This window comes from Microcebus murinus, chromosome 22 (genome assembly GCF_040939455.1).
Source record: "Microcebus murinus isolate Inina chromosome 22, M.murinus_Inina_mat1.0, whole genome shotgun sequence".
NCBI lineage: Eukaryota > Metazoa > Chordata > Mammalia > Primates > Cheirogaleidae > Microcebus > Microcebus murinus.
The window spans coordinates 12443094-12461776 of record NC_134125.1 but is presented as its reverse complement, the minus strand read 5'-3'; the positions used below and the strand labels follow the sequence as shown (position 1 = coordinate 12461776).

Genomic DNA, 18683 nt, shown 5'->3' with positions numbered 1-18683 from the left:
GCCACCCAAAACTATGAGACTATAGGCGTGAGCCACCATGCTCAGCCCAGGCCTTAGTCTTCAAAGCATGTGCTCATCACAACTCTAAGTTGCATAACAAAGTGCTAGTTATGGGGTTGGGCCTTACAACTCTGGACCTGTCTTCAGCTTGGATGGTGACAAGTCAAAAGCTGTGCTATCCAATCACCTGAAAAGCATATCCTCTCAACATAGGAGGACCCTTAAAAGGGTGTCCAGCCCCACCCTTTGCCCAGCGTCCAGCTTTGTCTTGGTGAATCGGCATAAGTGCTACCTTGCAAGGCAGTCTTTTTTTTTTTTTTTTTTTTTGAGACAGAGTCTTGCTTTGTTGCCCAGGCTAGAGTGAGTGCCGTGGCATCAGCCTAGTTCACAGCAACCTCAAACTCCTGCCTGGGCTCAAGCAATCCTCCTGCCTCAGCCTCCCGAGTCGCTGGGACTACAGGCATGTGCCACCATGCCCAGCTAATTTTTTTCTATATATATTAGTTGGCCAATTGATTTCTTTCTATGTTTAGTAGAGACGGGGTCTCCCTCTTGCTCAGGCTGGTTTCAAACTCCTGACCTCGAGCAATCCGCCCGCCTCGCCCTCCCAGAGTGCTAGGATTACAGGTAAGAGCCACCACGCCTGGCCTAAATTCATTTTTTATTATGTTGAAATATGTGTAAAATTGACCATTTTAATTATTTTAAGCATTAAGTCCATTCACAATGTTGTATAACCATCACTGCTATCAACTTCTAAAACTTTTCATTGCCCCAAACAGAAATTCTGTACCCATTAAACAATAACTTCCTCCACCCCATCCCCCATACCAGTGGATGGTAACCTCTATTTTACTTTCTATTTGCATGAATTTGGCTACTCTAGATACCACATATAAGTGGAATCATACAATATGTGTCATTTTCTGTCTGGCTTATTTCACTTAGCATAATATTTCAAGGTTCATCGTGTACCGGTACTTCCTTACTTTTTATGGCTGAGTTACAGTCCATTGGTCACATGGGCGTACCACGTTTTGTTTGTCTCTTCATTTATCCGTGAACATTGAGGCTGTTTTGCTCTTTGGGTTATTGTGAATAATACTGCTGTAAATGCTGGTGTACAAATATCTGTTTGAGTCCCCGCTTTCAATTCTTTTGGGTGTTTACCTAGGAGCGGAATTGCTGGGTTGTATGGTGACTCTGTTTTAAACTTTTTTGAGGAGCCACCATATTGTTTTCCATGGTGGTTGCACCATTTTATATTTCCACCAGCAATCCATGAGGGTTCCAGTTTCTCCACATCCTTGACAACATTTGTTATTTTTCCTTTTTTTAAAAATTATAGCCATCGTAATGAGTATGAAGTAGTCTCTCATTGTGGTTTTGATTTGCATTTCTCTAATGACTAATGATGTTGAGCATCTTTCCTGTGCTTATTTGCATATCTTCTTTGGGGAAATGTGTATTCAAGTCCTTTCACAAGGCAGCCTTTTTTTTTTTTTTTTAAGTAATCTAATTAGAAAATGGGCTACATATGTGAAGAGGAATTTTACCAAAGAGAATATATGGGGAGCAAATAAGCACATAAAAAGATAGTCAGTAGGCCGGGCGCGGTGGCTCACGCCTGTAATCCTAGCACTCTGGGAGGCCGAGGCGGGCGGATTGCTCAAGGTCAGGCGTTCCAAACCAACCTGAGCAAGAGCGAGACCCCGTCTCTACTATAAATAGAAGGAAATTAATTGGCCAACTAATATATATAGAAAAAATTAGCTGGGCATGGTGGCGCATGCCTGTAGTCCCAGCTACTGGGGAGGCTGAGGCAGGAGGATCATTTGAGCCCAGGAGTTTGAGGTTGCTGTGAGCTAGGCTGATGCCACTGCACTCTAGCCCGGGCAACAGAGTGAGACACTGTATCAAAAAAAAAAAAAAGGGAGACTTTTTAAATTTTTAAATTAAACTAAATTTTGTCCCTACCTTTAGTGAGGTATAATTGACGAGTAAAATTGTATATACTTTGTTTAATCCCCCTAGCTTTATTGAGCTATAACTGACAAATAAAAGTTGTGTGTGTGTGTGTGTATATATATATATATATTTTTTTTTTTTTCCTGTTGCCCAGGCTAGAGTGCCGTGGCGTCAGCCTAGCTGACAGCAACCTCAAACTCCTGGGCTCAAGCAATCCTCCTGCCTCAGCCTCCCGAGTAGCTAGGACTACAGGCATGCGCCACCATGCCGGGCTAATTTTTTTCTATTTTTGGTAGAGATGCGGTCTCGCTCTTGCTCAGGCTGATCTCGAACTCCTAAGCTCAAACAATCTACCCACCTCGGCCTCCCAGAGTGCTAGGATTACAGGCGTGAGCCACCGTGCCCAGCCTGAAATTTATATATACTTTTAAAAAATTGTATATAGTTAAGGAGTACAATATGATGATTTGATATACACACATATTGTGGAGTGATCACACAGTCAAGTTAGTTAACATATTCCTCACCTCACAGTTACTGTGCGTGTGTGTGAGAGATGAGAACATTTAAGATCTACTCTCTTAGCAAATTTCAAGTATGCACGATAGTATTATTAACTGTAGTCATCATGTTGTACATTAGATCCCCCAGAACTTATTCATCTTATAACTGAAAGTTTATATCCTTTGACCAGCATCTCCCCATTTCCGCCAACTCTCACCCCAGGGCAACCATTCTACTCTCTGTTTCTATAAGTTTGACTTTTTTAGATTCCACGTAGGAGACCATGCAGTATTGCTCTTTCTCTGTCTGACTTATTTCTCTTAGCATAATGACAAGGCAGCCTTCTGATTCTGATGACCTATAATGGTTAGAATTGTCCTCCTTCTGTTGAGTTGGATTTGCTCCCTGGTGACTTCCCTCCTTCGATTCTACTCTCTGGAGGAGGGAGAATGAGGCCAGTCCCTCCTTTGGTCGAGGAAATAGTTTCAAGAAGAGTTTGCATCTAGATCTGGAACCTACGAGGCTGAGACAAGAGCTGGCCATGCCCGTAGACCCCTGACAAGTCTGTGATCCAAACTTTGTAGCCAACACCCCCCTCCACCCTGCTTTGTGTGAGTTCCATTCTTATCTGTTTGTGGTGTCTGGGGTTGTTGGCAATGGTGAATGTCCTTTTGCCTCTCCTCTTCTTGTACCCAGAGTGTCACCATCAATCAGAAACAGTCATGAGGCTGGGCAGGGTGGCTCACACCTGTAATCCCAGCACTCTGGGAGGCCGAGGCAGGCCAATTGCTCGAGGTCAGGAAGGAGTTCGAAACCAGCCTGAGCAAGAGCGAGACCCCATCTCTACTATAAATAGAAAGAATTAATTGGCCAACAAATATATATAGAAAAAATTAGCTGGGCATGGTGGCGCATCCCTGTAGTCCCAGCTGCTCGGGAGGCTGAGGCAGGAGGATCGCTTGAGCCCAGGAGTTTGAGGTTGTTGTGAGCTAGGCTGATGCCACAGCACTCACTCTAGCCTGGGCAACAAAGTGAGACTCTGTCTCAAAAAAAAAAAAAGAAAAAAAGAAAAAGAAACAGTCATGAATGTTTCTCCATGTGCCCGTCCATGAAGGCACTAGGGTGATACTTGACCAGGTTGGTGGCCTGGACTCAAGCACCAAGGCCAAGTGGTATCAACAAGATATCATTAATTGGGCATCCAGGTACTGCATTTTTATCAGTTAGAAGACAGAGCAAGCTTAGATGCCAATATTTGTATTTTTATCTTTATTTGATTTGGAGAAGTGGCGTTTTGTGATAGACCTCAAAAAACCAATATGCTTAAAATCTAAGCGGCAAGAACGAATTCCTTACTATCCACTCCAAAGAGCACGCTCTTAGAAGAACCTCTGTTTGTGGGACCCTTCTTAAGTACTCTCACAGTCACCCCGTACCTTGTACCAGGGGAACATAAAAATGCCAAATAATTTTGTTCCCCTCCAATATTTAATTATGAAAAATTCCAAACTCATAGCAGAGTCGAAGGCACTTTACAGTTAGTATCTGCCACCTGGTACCATTAACATTTTGCCGTACTTGCTTTATCACATATCTATGCACCTGTCCATTCCTCTCTCCATCTTATTGTTTGATGTATTTAGAGTAAATTGCAGATATCAGTACCCTCCTCCCTAAATACTTCTGCATACATGTCATTAATTAGAGTTCAATATTTAGTTTGTTTCACTGTAAAACGGACATACGGTGAAAAGCATGGATCTCCAATGTACACTCCCTGAATTTTGTCAAATGAATACACTGGTGTCACTTAAACCTCTACCAAGATATAGAACATGTGCTGTTACCCAGTTCATTCTCACCCTCACCTTTAAATAAATTAATTTTGTGATTCTTTTTCCACCATATAATTAGTTTTACCTGTTCTAGAACTGCATATAAATGAAATCATACAGCATGTATTTTTCGATTTTTGACTTTTTGGGAGTATATAGTCCTGTGAACTTTAACCATTGTGTAGATTTATGTAGCCACTACCACAATTAAGATAAAGAGTTCTTGCACCAAAAAAAGACCGTCTTTTTTGCTTCCCCTTGTAGTAGTTAATCCTTCCTCTGCTGCCAATTAGCAGTAGGCAGCCACTGATCTAGTCTGCATCACCGTAGTTTTGTCTCTCTGAGAATCTTATATAAAAGAAATCATTCAACATGTGACTGTTGAGATTGTTTGATTTCTTTCACTCAACAAAATGCCTCTGAGATTCATCCAAGTGCTCGAGTGGATCAGGACTTCATTCCCTTTTCTTGCCAGGTGGTATTCCATTATATGGATGTACTCCAGTTTGCTGATCCATTTCACCTGTGGAAGGATATTTGGTTTGTTTCCAGTTTTTGGTGATTCTAAACAGAGTTACTATAACATTCATGTGCAGTTTTTACGTGAACATAAGTTTTAACTTCTCCAGGGTGAATACCTAGAATGGAACGGTCAGATCATATGGTAGGTGTTAGGTTTAATTTTATAAAAAACTGCTATGCTGTTTTCCAGAGACAGTCTCACTCTGTCACCTAGGCTGGAGTGCAGTGGCGCCATCATAGCTCACTGCAACCTCCATCTCCTGGGCTCAGGTGATCCTCCTGCCTCAGCCTCCTGAGTAGCTGAGACTACAGGCATGCACCACCATGCCCAGCTATTTTTTTTTTCTTTCTATTTTTGGTAGAGATGGGGTTTCACTCTTGCTCAGGCTGGCCTCAAACTCCTGACCTCAAGTGATCCTCCTTGACTTGCCCTCCCAGAGTGCTGGGATTACAGGCGTGAGCCACCAGTACCTAGTCTCATTGTGGTTTTAATTTGCATTTCCCTAATGACTAATGATGTTGAGCATTTTTTCATATGATTATTTCTCATTCATATATCCTCTTTGATCAAGTGTCTATTCAATCCATTTAAAAGTCAGGTTATTTATTTTATCACTTTTGAGAGTTCTTTAAATATCCTGGAGATAATACTTTGTCAGATAGGTGGTTTGCAAATATTTTCTCCTATTCTATAAGTTGTCTTTTCTTTTCCTCTGAACAGTGTCTTTTGCAGAGGAAAACTTTTTTTTTTTTTTTTTTTGTTTTTTTTTTTGAGACAGAGTCTCGCTTTGTTGCCCAGGCTAGAGTGAGTGCCGTGGCGTCAGCCTAGCTCACAGCAACCTCAAACTCCTGGGCTCCAGTGATCCTTCTACCTCAGCCTCCCGGGTAGCTGGGACTACAGGCATGCGCCACCATGCCCGGCTAATTTTTTTTTTATATATATATCAGTTGGCCAATTAATTTCTTTCTATTTATAGTAGAGACAGGGTCTCGCTCAGGCTGGTTTTGAACTCCTGACCTTGAGCAATCCGCCCGCCTCGGCCTCCCAAGAGCTAGGATTACAGGCGTGAGCCACAGCGCCCGGCCTGCAGAGGAAAACTTTTAAATTCAATTGATCAATTGATCAATTTTTAATTTTCTCATAAAAGTTTTATATTTTTCAATTTACATGAGATCTTTGATCCATTTTCTATAAATTTTTGTTTATGATGTGAGGTAGAAGTTGAGGTTTATATTTTTGTGTGTGCATTTGTTCTGACACTATTTGTTGAAAAGAATATTGTTCTTTGCTAAATTGCTTTTGCATCTTCGTAGAAAATCAATTGGCCACATTTGTATCTAGGTCTTTATTCTGTATCCTGTTCCATTTGATCTGTATATCTATCCCTTTGTCACTATCACATTGTCATGATTACTGTAGACTTATTTTATTTTATCTATCTATCTATTTATTTATTTTGAGACAGAGTCTCACTCTGTTGCCCATGGCATCAGCCTAGCTCACAGCAACCTCAAACTCTGTGGCTCGAGTGATCCTCCTGCCTCAGCCTCCTGAGTAGCTGGGACTACAGGCATGTGCCACCATGCTCAGTTAATGTTTTCTACATATTTTTTTAGTTGGCCAATTAATTTCTTTCTATTTATAGTAGAGACAGGGTCTTGCTCTTGTTCGGGCTGGTTTTGAACTCTGGACCTTGAGCGATCCGCCTGCCTCAGTCTCCCAGAGTGCTAGGATTATAGGCATGAGCCACTGCACCTGGTCTGTAGCTTTATTTTAATTCTTAAAAATTGAATACTGTAAGTCCTCCAACTTTATTGCTTTCTTTTTCAAAATTGTTTTGTTCATTCAGTTCCTTTGTCTTTCTGTATAAATTTTAGAGTCAACTTGTCTATATCTGCAAAAAATCCTGTTGGGATTTTTATTGCAATTGTGTTAAATCCATACACCAATTTGAGGAAAATTGACATCTTAACTATATCAAATCTTCTAATCCACCAACATCGTATGTCTCTACATTTATTTAATTTTTCTTTGATTTCTTTCATCAGCATTTTCTAGTTTTCAGCATATAGATTCTGCACATGTTTTGTTAGACTTACACCCAAGTATTTGATTTTTTTTGGATCTATTGTGTTATTACTTTTAAAATTTGGTTTCCAATGATTAATTTTTAGTATTAAAATGTGATTGATCTTTGTGACCTTGTATCTTGTGACCTTGATAAACACACTTATAAGTACTAGGAGCTTTCCCCCCTAGATTCCATGGGATTTTCTACACAGATAATCATGTTGTCTGAGAGTAGGGACAGTTGATTTTTAAAATTTTTTATTCATTTTTATTTTACTGGGTAGAACTTCCACTACAGTGTTGAATACGAATAGTGAGAGTATTCCTACTTGCCTTTTTTCTCAATTGTAGGGGGAAAGCATTCAATTTTGCACCATTAAGAATGATATTAGGCCGGGCGTGATGGCTCACGCCTGTAATCCTAGCACTCTGGGAGGCCAAGGCGGGAGGATTGCTCGAGGTCAGGAGTTCAAAACCAGCCTGGGCAAGAGCGAGACCCCATTTCTACTAAAAATAGAAAGAAATTAATTTGCCAACTAATATATATAGAAAAAATTAGCTGGGCATGGTGGCACATGTCTGTAGTCCCAGCTACTTGGGAGGCTGAGGCAGGAGGATCAGTTGAGCCCAGGAGTTTGAGGTTGCTGTGGGCTAGGCTGACGCCACGGCACTCACTCTAGCCTGGGCAACAAAGTGAGACTCTGTCTCAAATAAAAAAAAAAAAAAAGAATGATATTAGCTTTACTTTTTTGTTTGAGGCTCTTTCCTCTATAATGTTAAGAATTTTCTTTCTATTCCTCGTTCATTGGGAGTTTTCTATGAGGGGACATTGAATTTTTTCAAATGATTTTTCTGTGTCAATTGGTATGGCCATGTGGCTTATCTCCTTTAAACTATCAATATGGTTTATATTCTTTAGACTATTAATATGTTTGATTTTCCAATTTTTAAACCAGGCTTGCATTCCTAGGATAAACTCCACTTGTTCAACATTGCTGGATTCAATTTGTTAGTATTTTGTTGAGGATTTTTTTGTCTGTGTTCATGAGGGATATTGATCTGTGGTTTTCCATTTTTGTACTGTCTTTGTTTAGTTTAAATATCAGTATAAAACTAGGCCTAAAGAATTTGTGTGTGGGGGGAAGGTTTTTTATAAGTGTAAGTTCAATTTTTTAATAGTTTTAGGACTATTCATGTAATGTATTTATTCTTGGGTAAATTTTGGTAGTTTGTGGCTTTCAAGGAATTGGTACTTTTTATTTAATTGTTGAATTTACATGCATAGAATTATTCCCAATATTCCCTCATTAGCCTTGCAGAATCTGTGGGAGATCTGTAGTGATATTCCCCCTTTCATTGTTGATATTGGTAATGTGTGTTTTCTCTCTCTCTTTTTCTTTTTTCTTTGTTAGTCTGGCTAGAAGTTTATCATTTTAATTCATATCTTTTCAAAAGACCAGGTTTCAGCTTCATTTATTTTCTCCAACATTTTTCTGTTTTCAATTTCATTTATTTTTGTTCTTACTTTGTTCTTCTGCTTGCTCTGGGTTTATTTTGCCCTTCTTTTTCTGTTTTCTTGGGGTGACTGCTTAGATTGTTGACTTGAGAACTTTCTCCTTTTCTAACGTGACCACTTATTGCTATGACTTTCCCTCTTAAGGACTGCTTTAGCTGCATCCCACTAATTTTGACATGTTGTATTTTCAAGGTTTTCTAGTTCACAATATTTTCTAATGTCTTCTGAAGCTTCCTCTTTAATGCATGTTTTCTTTTGAAGTGTGTTGTTTAATTTCCATGTGTTCTGATAGTTTTAATTATCCTTTTGTTTATAGATTTTCTGGTTTATTTGTTTCCCTGCTGTGCATGACCAGAGTCACAGCCAATCCTGGGCCCAGGCACCATGCAGCTGGGGTTGTGGCATTCAGCCACTTGTGTGGGCTTGGTGGATTGAAAATGGGTCCCAGTGCTGGAGAGGTGCAGTGGCTACTGGCCCAAGAGTAGGGTGCACTCCAGAGGTGGCTCTGGTCTCAAAATGGTGCCATGCTGCAGCAGCTTGGCTCACGGGGTGGGTGGGTGGTTGAGACCACATACCTGTTACTCCACATCTGGAGCAGTGCACCTGTTTGAACTGTCGGTAGCTCTCCAAACTGGGCTCGGGGCTTGTGAGAACTGTGGGATTTGCTTGTAGTAAGGACTCTAGGTGTCGCGGTGGCAGTAGGGAGTGGTGGCCGTCTTTTGCTTACCTTTTCCCTAAACAAGAAGCCCTCTTGACTCTGGCCAGATTCTACCTGGGTGATGGAGATGGGGCTGCAGAGGCTGGGTGCCTCCATGCTCTCTTCCTGGGATTCCAGTCGCCACAGGTGCCTGTCTACTCCTTCGCCGCACTCTGGGGCTCTCCCTTTGACACCCCAGTCAGGTCTTAGCCGTTTATTTTTTGCTTTGGTCCTTTCATGTGGTGGGGGAGGGGTTCTAGTCAGCCATCCTGCCGACCACTCTTCTAGTTTAATTCAATTATGATTTATGAACACATTTTGCATAATTTTTTTTTGTTTTTTGAGACAGAGTCTCACTTTTGTTGTCCAGGCTAGAGCGAGTGCCATGGCATCAGCCTAGCTCACAGCAACCTCAAACTCCTGGGCTCAAGCAATCCTGCTGCCTCAGCCTCCCGAGTAGCTGGGACTACAGGCATGCGCCACCATGCCCGGCTAATGTTTTCTATATATATTAGTTGGCCAATTAATTTCTTTCTATTTATAGTAGAGACGGGGTCTCGCTCTTGCTCAGGCTGGTTTTGAACTCCTGACCTAGAGCAATCAGCCCGCCTTGGCCTCCCAGAGTGCTAGGATTACAGGCGTGAGCCACCTCGCCCGACCTTTGCATAATTTTAATTATCTTCAAATGTTCAAGGTTTCTTTTATTACTCAGGATATTCTCTGTTTTGGTGAATGTCCCATGTGCACTTGAAAAGAATGTATATTCTGCTGTTGAGGGGTACAGGGTTCTATAAAGATGTATTAATGTATTAATGTATTAATTAGATGTATTAATAGTTTGTTGATAGTGTCGTTCAGATCTTCTATTTCCTCGTGACTTTCTCTCTAGATGTTTTATTGATTACAGAGAGAGGAGTGTTTCTACCGTGATTGTGGGTTTGTGCATTTCTCTTTTCGGTTCCATCAGCTTTGGTTCATATATTCTGAGCTGTTTTGTTAAGTGTATACACAATTTAGGATGGTTGTGTCTTCTTGGTCACTTGACTCTTTGTCATTAAAATTATTTTTTTATCCCTGGTAATTTTCCTTTCTCTGAAAACTGTTAATATAGCCATCCCAGATTTTATTTTTTTAGGACTTTAAAAATTGAGATAAAATACACATTAAATACAAACTTTTAACCATTTTAAAGTGTACAATCGAATGGGTTTTATTATATGCCCAATGTTTTGTAACCATAACTCCTATCTCATTGCAGAACATTTCTATCATCCACAAAAAAATTTTGTACCTGTTAGCAATCAGTCTTAATTCCTTTGTCCTGCATTCCCTGACAACCACTAATCTGTTTTTTGTCATTATTGTTTTGCCTGTTCCGGATATTTCACATAAATGAAATCATATAATATGTGGATTTTCATTTATGACTTTTTTCACTTACAATGTCTTCAAGCTTCACCCATGCTATAGCATCTATCAGTACTTCATTGTTTTTCACAGCTGAATAACATTGCATTACATGGATATAACCATTCTGTTGATCCATTGATTGGTTGATGGACATTTGGGTTGTTTCCACCTTGTGGCTATTGTGAATAGTTTTTCTGTGGCCATTCATTTGGCTACAGAGATGGGGCCACATTGGGGCGAAACTGTCCTCTGCTAAGAACTAAAGAAATGTCTCAAGGTTCAGCCTGGTACACAGTTAGGAACTCTAGAGTCAGAAGTTCCTTCCATACCTTTTGTGGTTGTCCATGACGGTTCTATGTGACAATTTCCTGGAGCTCTTGCAGGGGACTGGTCAGCTATTTTAGGTTATATGTGTCAGTTATGAAATGTTCATACTGATTTCAGATGTGGAGAGAATATTCATTTTAAGACATTGATCATCATTAAGGCCAAGCATGTTCACTGTAGAAAAATCCAGAATAGGCCGGGCACAGTGGCTCACACCTGTCATCCTAGCACTCTGGGAGGCCGAGGCGGGAGGATTGCTCGAGCTCAGGAGTTTGAAACCAGCTTGAGCACGAGCGAGACCCCGTCTCTACTATAAATAGAAAGAAATTAATTGGCCAACTAATATATATAGAAAAAATTAGCCGGGCATGGTGACGCATGTCTGTATTCCGAGCTACTTGGGAGGCTGAGGCAGGAGGATTGCTTGAGCCCAGGAGTTTGAGGTTGCTGTGAGTTAGGCTGACGCCACGGCACTCACTCTAGCCTGGGCAACAAAGCAAGACTCTGTCTCAAAAAAAAAAAAATAAAATCCAGAATATTTAGTCCAAAAGAAAAATGAACACTCTTATAATCCCACCACCCACATATCAACATTGCTAACACCTTGTTACAGAGTCTCACAGGGAAACGTGTTTTTACATGACTTTTAAGAATAACCGTATTGTGTGTATTTTATAGTCTCCTCCTTTCCTCTTAAGACGTGAATGTCTTTCACTGCCAAAACTATATTTTATAGCCTCTCTAATGGTTATGTAACTTTCCAGCATAAAGATACAGCATAATTGAGTTGACCAGCACCCTTTTGTGAGTTGGATTATTTCTGGTTTTTCACTCTTGTAAACACAGCCTTAATGACTACATTTGAAATGAAATCTTTGTACAGCATTTTTATTTGTTGCTTTAAGAAATATGCCTGGTGGGAGCTAAAAAAATTGATCTCATGAAGGTAGTGAATAGAATGGCGCTTACCAGAAGCTGAAAAGGGTAGTGGGGAGGGGGGATGAATAGGGATTGGTGAGTGGGTGCAGAAGCAGTTAGAACAAATGAGATCTAGTGTTCGGTAGCCCAAAGGGGTGACTATAGTTAACACTAATTTATTGTATATTTTAAAATAGCTAGAAGAGAAGATTAGGAATGTCCCCGACACCAAGAAATGATAAATAAATGATAAATGTTTGAAGTGATGGCTATCCCACTTACCCACATTTTATCATTGCACATTGCACGCTTATATCAAAATATCATGCACACCCCATAAATATGTACAACTATTATGTATCTATAAAAATTAAAAATAAATTTAAAAAGAAATACACCTAGAAGTAGAGTTCATGCAGGCTTGTAAGGCTTTTCCTAATGATCCTTTGGAAAGAGTGTACCAATTTGTCAGCCTCTCAGAGTTTAAAAAGAGTTAAAGCTTGTGGCTTTTCATCTTCAGGAATGACAAGTATAAGAGGTAAATGGTGTCAAATATTAATAAATCTGTAGTTTCGTAAAAATACATAAAGCCACTTCACTGTATCCGTGGATCAGCGATCATGATGAACTTAGAAACTTGGGGCAGGCTTGGTTTTTAATAATGCACATTTTCAGTTGAAATAAATAGCAATTGAACCATATCAATGACAAGGAACCCTGATTTAAGATGACTTTTTTTTCCCCAAATGACATCGGTAAGAGGTACAGAGAGTAGCATAATAGACATTGGAGACTCAGAAGGGCAGGAGTGTGGGGTGAGAAATTACCCAATGAGTACTACTAACTAGGTGAAGGCTACACGAAAAGCTCAGACTTCACCAGTATACAATATATCCGTGCAACAAATCTGCACAGGTACCCAACCGAGCAATAAAAAAAATAAATTCTTTTGATGCTCCTCTTATTTTAGAAAAATATTTTTAAGTTTTTAGATTTGAATTAAAATTTTAATGCATTTTAGTTAAGAGATGTCGCATACAATAAATTCTATGTTGAATACCAGAAAAAAAGGAAAGAGGTGTGAGTTTTATGGGTGAAGCTGATTTCTAGGGATCGCACAGTCAGTTGTTTGCAGGGCCAGGTGGGAAACCCGCAGGAAGGAAATGGGTCTGGGGTAGGATATTTGGGAGGAGGTGCAGTGGGGTCATGCTGAACTAGAGAGCACGGCCCCATTTAGAGATGTCAGGTGTTTCCCGTGTATAGGATTTGGGCCTAGGATTTATTTATAAGATATTTCCATTTTTCATATAACTTCAGAATTCAAAATTTTAAATGTGAAAATTCTGTCTCTTTTTTTTTTTTTTTTTTTTTTTTTTGAGACACAGTCTCTCTCTATTGCCCAGGCTACAGTGCAGTGGTATCATCATAGCTCACTGCAACCTCACACTCCTGGGTTCAAGCGATCCTCCTGCCTCAGCCTCCCAAAGTACTAGGATTACAGGTGAGAGCCACCGTGCCTGGCTTCTCAATGTATTTAATATATATTTCTAATAAACAATAAGTACTCTGCTCTAAGAATAACCAGATTACTGTGATCACATCAACACTTCCTGGGCCCAGAACATTGTCATGATCATCTTCAATGGCAACACATCATGTCTTTTTTGAGAGTGAACTTGATTATTTATACGTTTTAAATGGGAATCAATGGCCGGGCATGGTGGCTCACGCCTGTAATCCTAGCACTCTGGGAGGCCGAGGCGGGTGGATTGCTCAAGGTCAGGAGTTGGAGACCAGCCTGAGCAAGAGTGAGACCCTGTCTCTACTATAAATAGAAAGAAATTAATTGGCCAACTAAAAATATATAAAAAAAATTAGCCGGGCATGGTGGCGCATGCCTGTAGTCCCAGCTACTCGGGAGGCTGAGGCAGGAGGATTGCTTGAGCTCAGGAGTTTGAGGTTGCTGTGAGCTAGGCTAATGCTATGGCACTCTAGCCCAGGCAGCAGAGTGAGACTCTGTCTCAAAAATAAATAAATAAAAATACACAATTAAATGGGAATCAGTCAAGTGGCCACAGCGAAGGCTACCATTTGGGGTAAAAAAAAAAGAAAGAAAGTGAAGAGACTTGTTTTCTTACAAAGTGACCCTGAAGACAGTTTTTAGCCTGTTTTAAGTAATGTCAGCAGAGTTAGGGCAAGGCAGCTGCCTTCCATAGTGGCTGCTTTGAGAATTAAGGTTTTCTTTTGTGCATAAATATTTTGATTTGTTGTTTAAGGAACTGTCTGATTAAGGAATTGTGGGTCTGAAAGGAAACTCAAGGAGAGGAGTCCTAGCTTTGGTGTTGGGATGAGTCTTCTGCCCTTTGCGATGTCCACTGTGGAAGGGACCTGGTGGATTGGCTTTAGCATTCCTTCACGTTGCGTCACGTGTGTTAGACACACAAGGGGACCGAAAGTCTTGCACATGTGGAGATGATGATGTCTGGATATATATGGCATGCCAAGTATTGTGCTGGGTACTGGGACATGAAATATGTAACTTCATGGGTCTAGTGATGTGATGTTCAAGCTAACACTCAAAGAACAATGAAGTTAGCTAGAGATGAGTGGCAGTGGGAACAGTATGTGCAAAAGCCTAACGGTAGGAAAGAACCACATGGGGCATCTGAGGAACCAAATAAAATCCAACACGGACTGTTGGCGCGGTGGCTCATGCCTGGAATCCTAGCACTCTGGGAGGCCGAGGCGGGCGGATTGCTCGAGGTCAGGAGTTCGTAACCAGCCTGAGCAAGAGCGAGACCCCGTCTCTACTATAAATAGAAATAAATTAATTGGCCAACTAATTTATATATAGAAAAAAATTAGCCGGGCATGGTGGCACATGCCTGTAGTCCCAGCTACTTGGGAGGCTGAGGCAGAAGGATCGCTTGAGCCCAGGAGTTTGAGGTTGCTGTGAGCTAGGCTGACGCCACGGCACTCACTCTAGCCTGGGCAACAAAGTGAGACTCTGTCTCAAAAAAAAAAAAAAAAAAAAATCCAACACGGGTGGAGTATAAAGTGATGTCAGGCCCATTTGGGGGCAAAGAGATGGGACGACACATTTTCCGTTCTCTAAACTGGGTTCCTTTGCGTCTTCTTCCTGCCTCATCTCCTCCTTATTATAGGAAAACAAGGCAGTCTCATTTGCCAAATTGAATAAAATTCTCTAATAGATGATCTCCACTTCTCAAATATGATTTGAAAGCATAACATGAATTTATTGGTCCCCTAAGGTAAGGGCAGGTCCTTCAACACCACAACAAACACAAGCCACCGCATGATCGTGATAATTATAGACGGGCAAGACCTCAAGAAGGGTAGGGTGGACGGAGGGAAAAATGAAACCGGGAGAAAAGAGGGGGTGAAATGGAAATACGTTTTAAATTCCAGGCTTTGTGGTTTATGATTAACATCAGTGCAGAAAATGTGTCTACAGAGTTATGAAAAATTCATTAGTGGCATGCTAAGGTCTGAGAAGCTGGTCATTGTTTGATCAGATTAACGATAATGAGAACAGTCTTAAATGAACTCAGATTAAGAAGAGGACTGTCTCCCCCCTGTGATTTAGTCACATGTGTGTAATCACATCTCCTCACAGCCAGTTGCCCTTAGTTGTCTGCTAAGGGGTCTTGGCTAAGGGGGAACCCAGAGGGAAGAGGATGGCCTGAGCCCAGGGGCCACCTGGGAGCTGGGGTCAGATGGAGGAGCCGTCACCGGGCACTTGCTGGCTCTGGTTGGTGCTTATCTAGTCTCCCTGACGCTGCTGAGAGCTCTGCTCCTCTGCCGCTCCCAGTCCAGTCGGGGGAGACAGACAATAAACAAACAAACATAAAGAATAAGGAAGCTACCAAGGTTGATAGCAGGTGGTTAAGAGTCATGGAAAAAGGAAAAGTAGAACAGGCTTCATGGCAAAGGCCACCTTTGAACAAAGACTTGAAGGAATTGAGGGAGTGATCCATGAGGGTCTCTGGGGGAGAAAAGCGCTCAGATTGAGACAACAGCATGTGCAAAGGCCCTGAGGTCTCAGAGGAACAGGCAGGAGGCGTGTGCGATCAGAGTGGAGTGTTAAAGATCTCATCAGAGAAGCGAAGTGGGATCACATCATCAGGGCCTTTCAGACCGGCGTAAAGACTTTTACTAAGTGAAATGAGGCACATTGGAGGGTGTTGAGCACAGGAGTCACATGAAATGACTTGAGTTTTAATGACATCTTTCTAGCCACATTGGGAATAAGACCGCAGGAGTCCCGAGTAGAAGCAGGTAGATAAGTTACAAGACTGTGGCTAACACCAGGCTGGTGAGCCATGGTTGGATTTGGGATATACTTAGAATTCACAGTGAACAGGAATTCCAGATGTCTTTGACCTTGCCTGTTGACAGATGAAAAGAAGTGGTGGTCTTTACTGGTTGTAATGATTCCAGACTCTTTTGCTTGCAAGTGACAGAGACTGGTTAAACCAAAAGGGAGAATTCTTTGGCTTAGGTAACTGAGACGTTTATGGGTAGCAGTAGCCTTAGCATGGCTGCATCCGGGTACTTAAAGGATGTAGGCAAGGACGTCTCTCTCCATCACTCACTCAGCTCCATGTTCTTTCTGGGTTGCTTTCGTTCAGGCAGTCTTTCCTCGTGGGGCCACATGACCACTGGAATCCCCACACTTGCATCCTATGCCCTTACTGCTTGCAGGAAGAGCACGAATATTTCCCAGTGGCTCCAATGGATGTCTGGGCTAACCGCACCAGTCAGGAGAGGTTCGCTTCTCTACTCATAGGGTCAGGAGGGTATCGTGTTCTCATGAATCAGTTCTGGAGCCAGGGAGCGAGGTCAGCCCTTCCCAAGCCCTGTGGACCCAGCGGGGGATGTTCTCCAAATGAAAGCTGAGATGCTCTTCCTAAAAGACAATGAGCTTAGCTGGAGGAAACAGTAGATTCTCTTGTCCCAGCGTGGCTAGACTCCTCACCCCAGAATTCCAGCAAGTGCGGAGAATTCTGAGTAGGGCAAGCGGATCCAAAGAGTCAAGAACGTAGGACTGGGAATGTCTGGATATCAGAGTGGGATGGTTCAGAGGGTTTTAACTCAGCGTTCACAAAGTCAGCCGGGTTTAAATAGCAGCTCTCTCTCCGCTAGTCCACTCTGGAGCCAAGTGTGGTCAGATGCCTGGCCTCCTCTTGCAGAGGGTCCACGTGTCCTTTTTGGGACAGCGAGTGGATGAAGATCGGAAGCACAGTGCTGAGTCCCAGCTCCTCCCCCTTCTTGCTGCTGTGTGACTTGGGGCAAGTTACTTAACTTTGCTGAGACACGGAGGATACTGGGAGGGTCAAAGAAAAGAAGGTTTTTAAAGTCCTTGGCAAACTGTGGCTTTACAAGGCAGGGCCTGGCTGGTGTGTGGCCTAACCAGGAGTACTTTATGGTATTTGCGACTCATAGATGTTCCAGATAAAATTCAGGGTGCTCATTTAAACTTGAATTTCAGATAAAAAAAAAATATTTTCAGTATAAGTATGCCCAAATATTGCACAGGACACATTTATATTAAAAAAATTATTCGTTGCGTATCTGATATTGAAATTTAACTGATTTTTTTTTTTTTTTTTTTTTTTTTGGAGACAAAGTCTTACTCTGTTGCCCGGGCTAGAGTGCCCTGGCGTCAGCCTAGCTCACAGCAACCTCAAACTCCTGGGCTTAAGTGATCCTCTTGCCTCAGCCTCCCGAGTAGCTGGGACTACAGGCATGCGCCACCACGCCCTGCTAATTTTTTCTACACATATTTAGTTGGCCAATTAATTTCTTTCTATTTTTAGTAGAGATGGGGTCTCGCTCTTGCTCAGGCTGGTTTCGAACTCCTGACCTTGAGCTATCTGCCTGCCTTGGCCTCCCAGAGTGCTAGGATTACAGGCGTGATAACTGATGTCTTTTTATTTGCTGAATGTGGCAGTCCCAGGTAACAAGGGACATGTGTCATTGTCACTGATCACTCATGATAAATCCCCAACAGCCATCTTGTGCTAGCGCTGGGAAGAGTCCCCAAATTGTAGGCATTAGTCGTATTTTCAGATTGGATGTGGCTGAACTTTTTGTTCTTTTTTTTGACTGTGGTTTTAGGACTGAATTTCAATTCTTGAATTTGACATCCTGTGCTTCCTGTCTTCATATGTCAACCTTATAACATGGTGATTTTTAACTCTTCTTTAGATAGGTTTAAATTTTCGATAACCGTGTTGCTTCTTCCAGTTACAGGCCTTAACCTTGGGCTTCAGCTCCTCCATGACTCAGTTTCCCCATCTGTAAAAATAGAAAACTGTTAGTACTTACCTCCTAATGTTGGTATGAGGATTAGACAACAGGTGCGACATGCTTCGCTGTGTGTCTGGCACCTGACAAGCACTCAATGTTACCTCCTGCAGTTGCAGGAAATCTATAGCAATTCATCTGGCTGGTCTGCGGTAATCAGAGTTTGGTTTTCGAAATTAACTTCTCAGCTCAATTTGGAGATTTTATGGTTGAATTTTCCCTATGGGTTGGGCTTCATGCCTAGCAGATTGAATCCTTAAAACAGAATGATAAGATGCAGTTTTTTTGGAGACAGGGTCTCACTTTGTTGCCCGGGTTAGAGTGCAGCGGTATCATCATAGCTCACAGCAACCTCAAACTCCTGGGCTTAAGGGATCCTCCTGCCTCAGCCTCCTGAGTTGCTGGGACTACAGGAGCAAGCTACCATGCCCAGCTCAATTTTCTATTCTTTGTAGAGATGGGGGTCACACTATGGTGTTCAGATTGGTCTTGAACAGCTGGCCTTAAGCGATCCACCTGCTTTGGCCTAGGATTACAGGCGTGAGCCACTTCACCTGGCCAAGAGAGTCTTGATACATGTGCTAT

At 41.8% G+C, this 18683-nt stretch overlaps 1 protein-coding gene across 1 annotated transcript in view; it reads left to right on the top strand.

Annotated features, from left to right (window-relative positions):
* KSR2 (kinase suppressor of ras 2) overlaps window positions 1-18683 on the top strand; it is a 368992-nt gene that overhangs the window by 11892 nt on the left and 338417 nt on the right. The gene's annotated exons all lie outside the window — the stretch shown is intronic.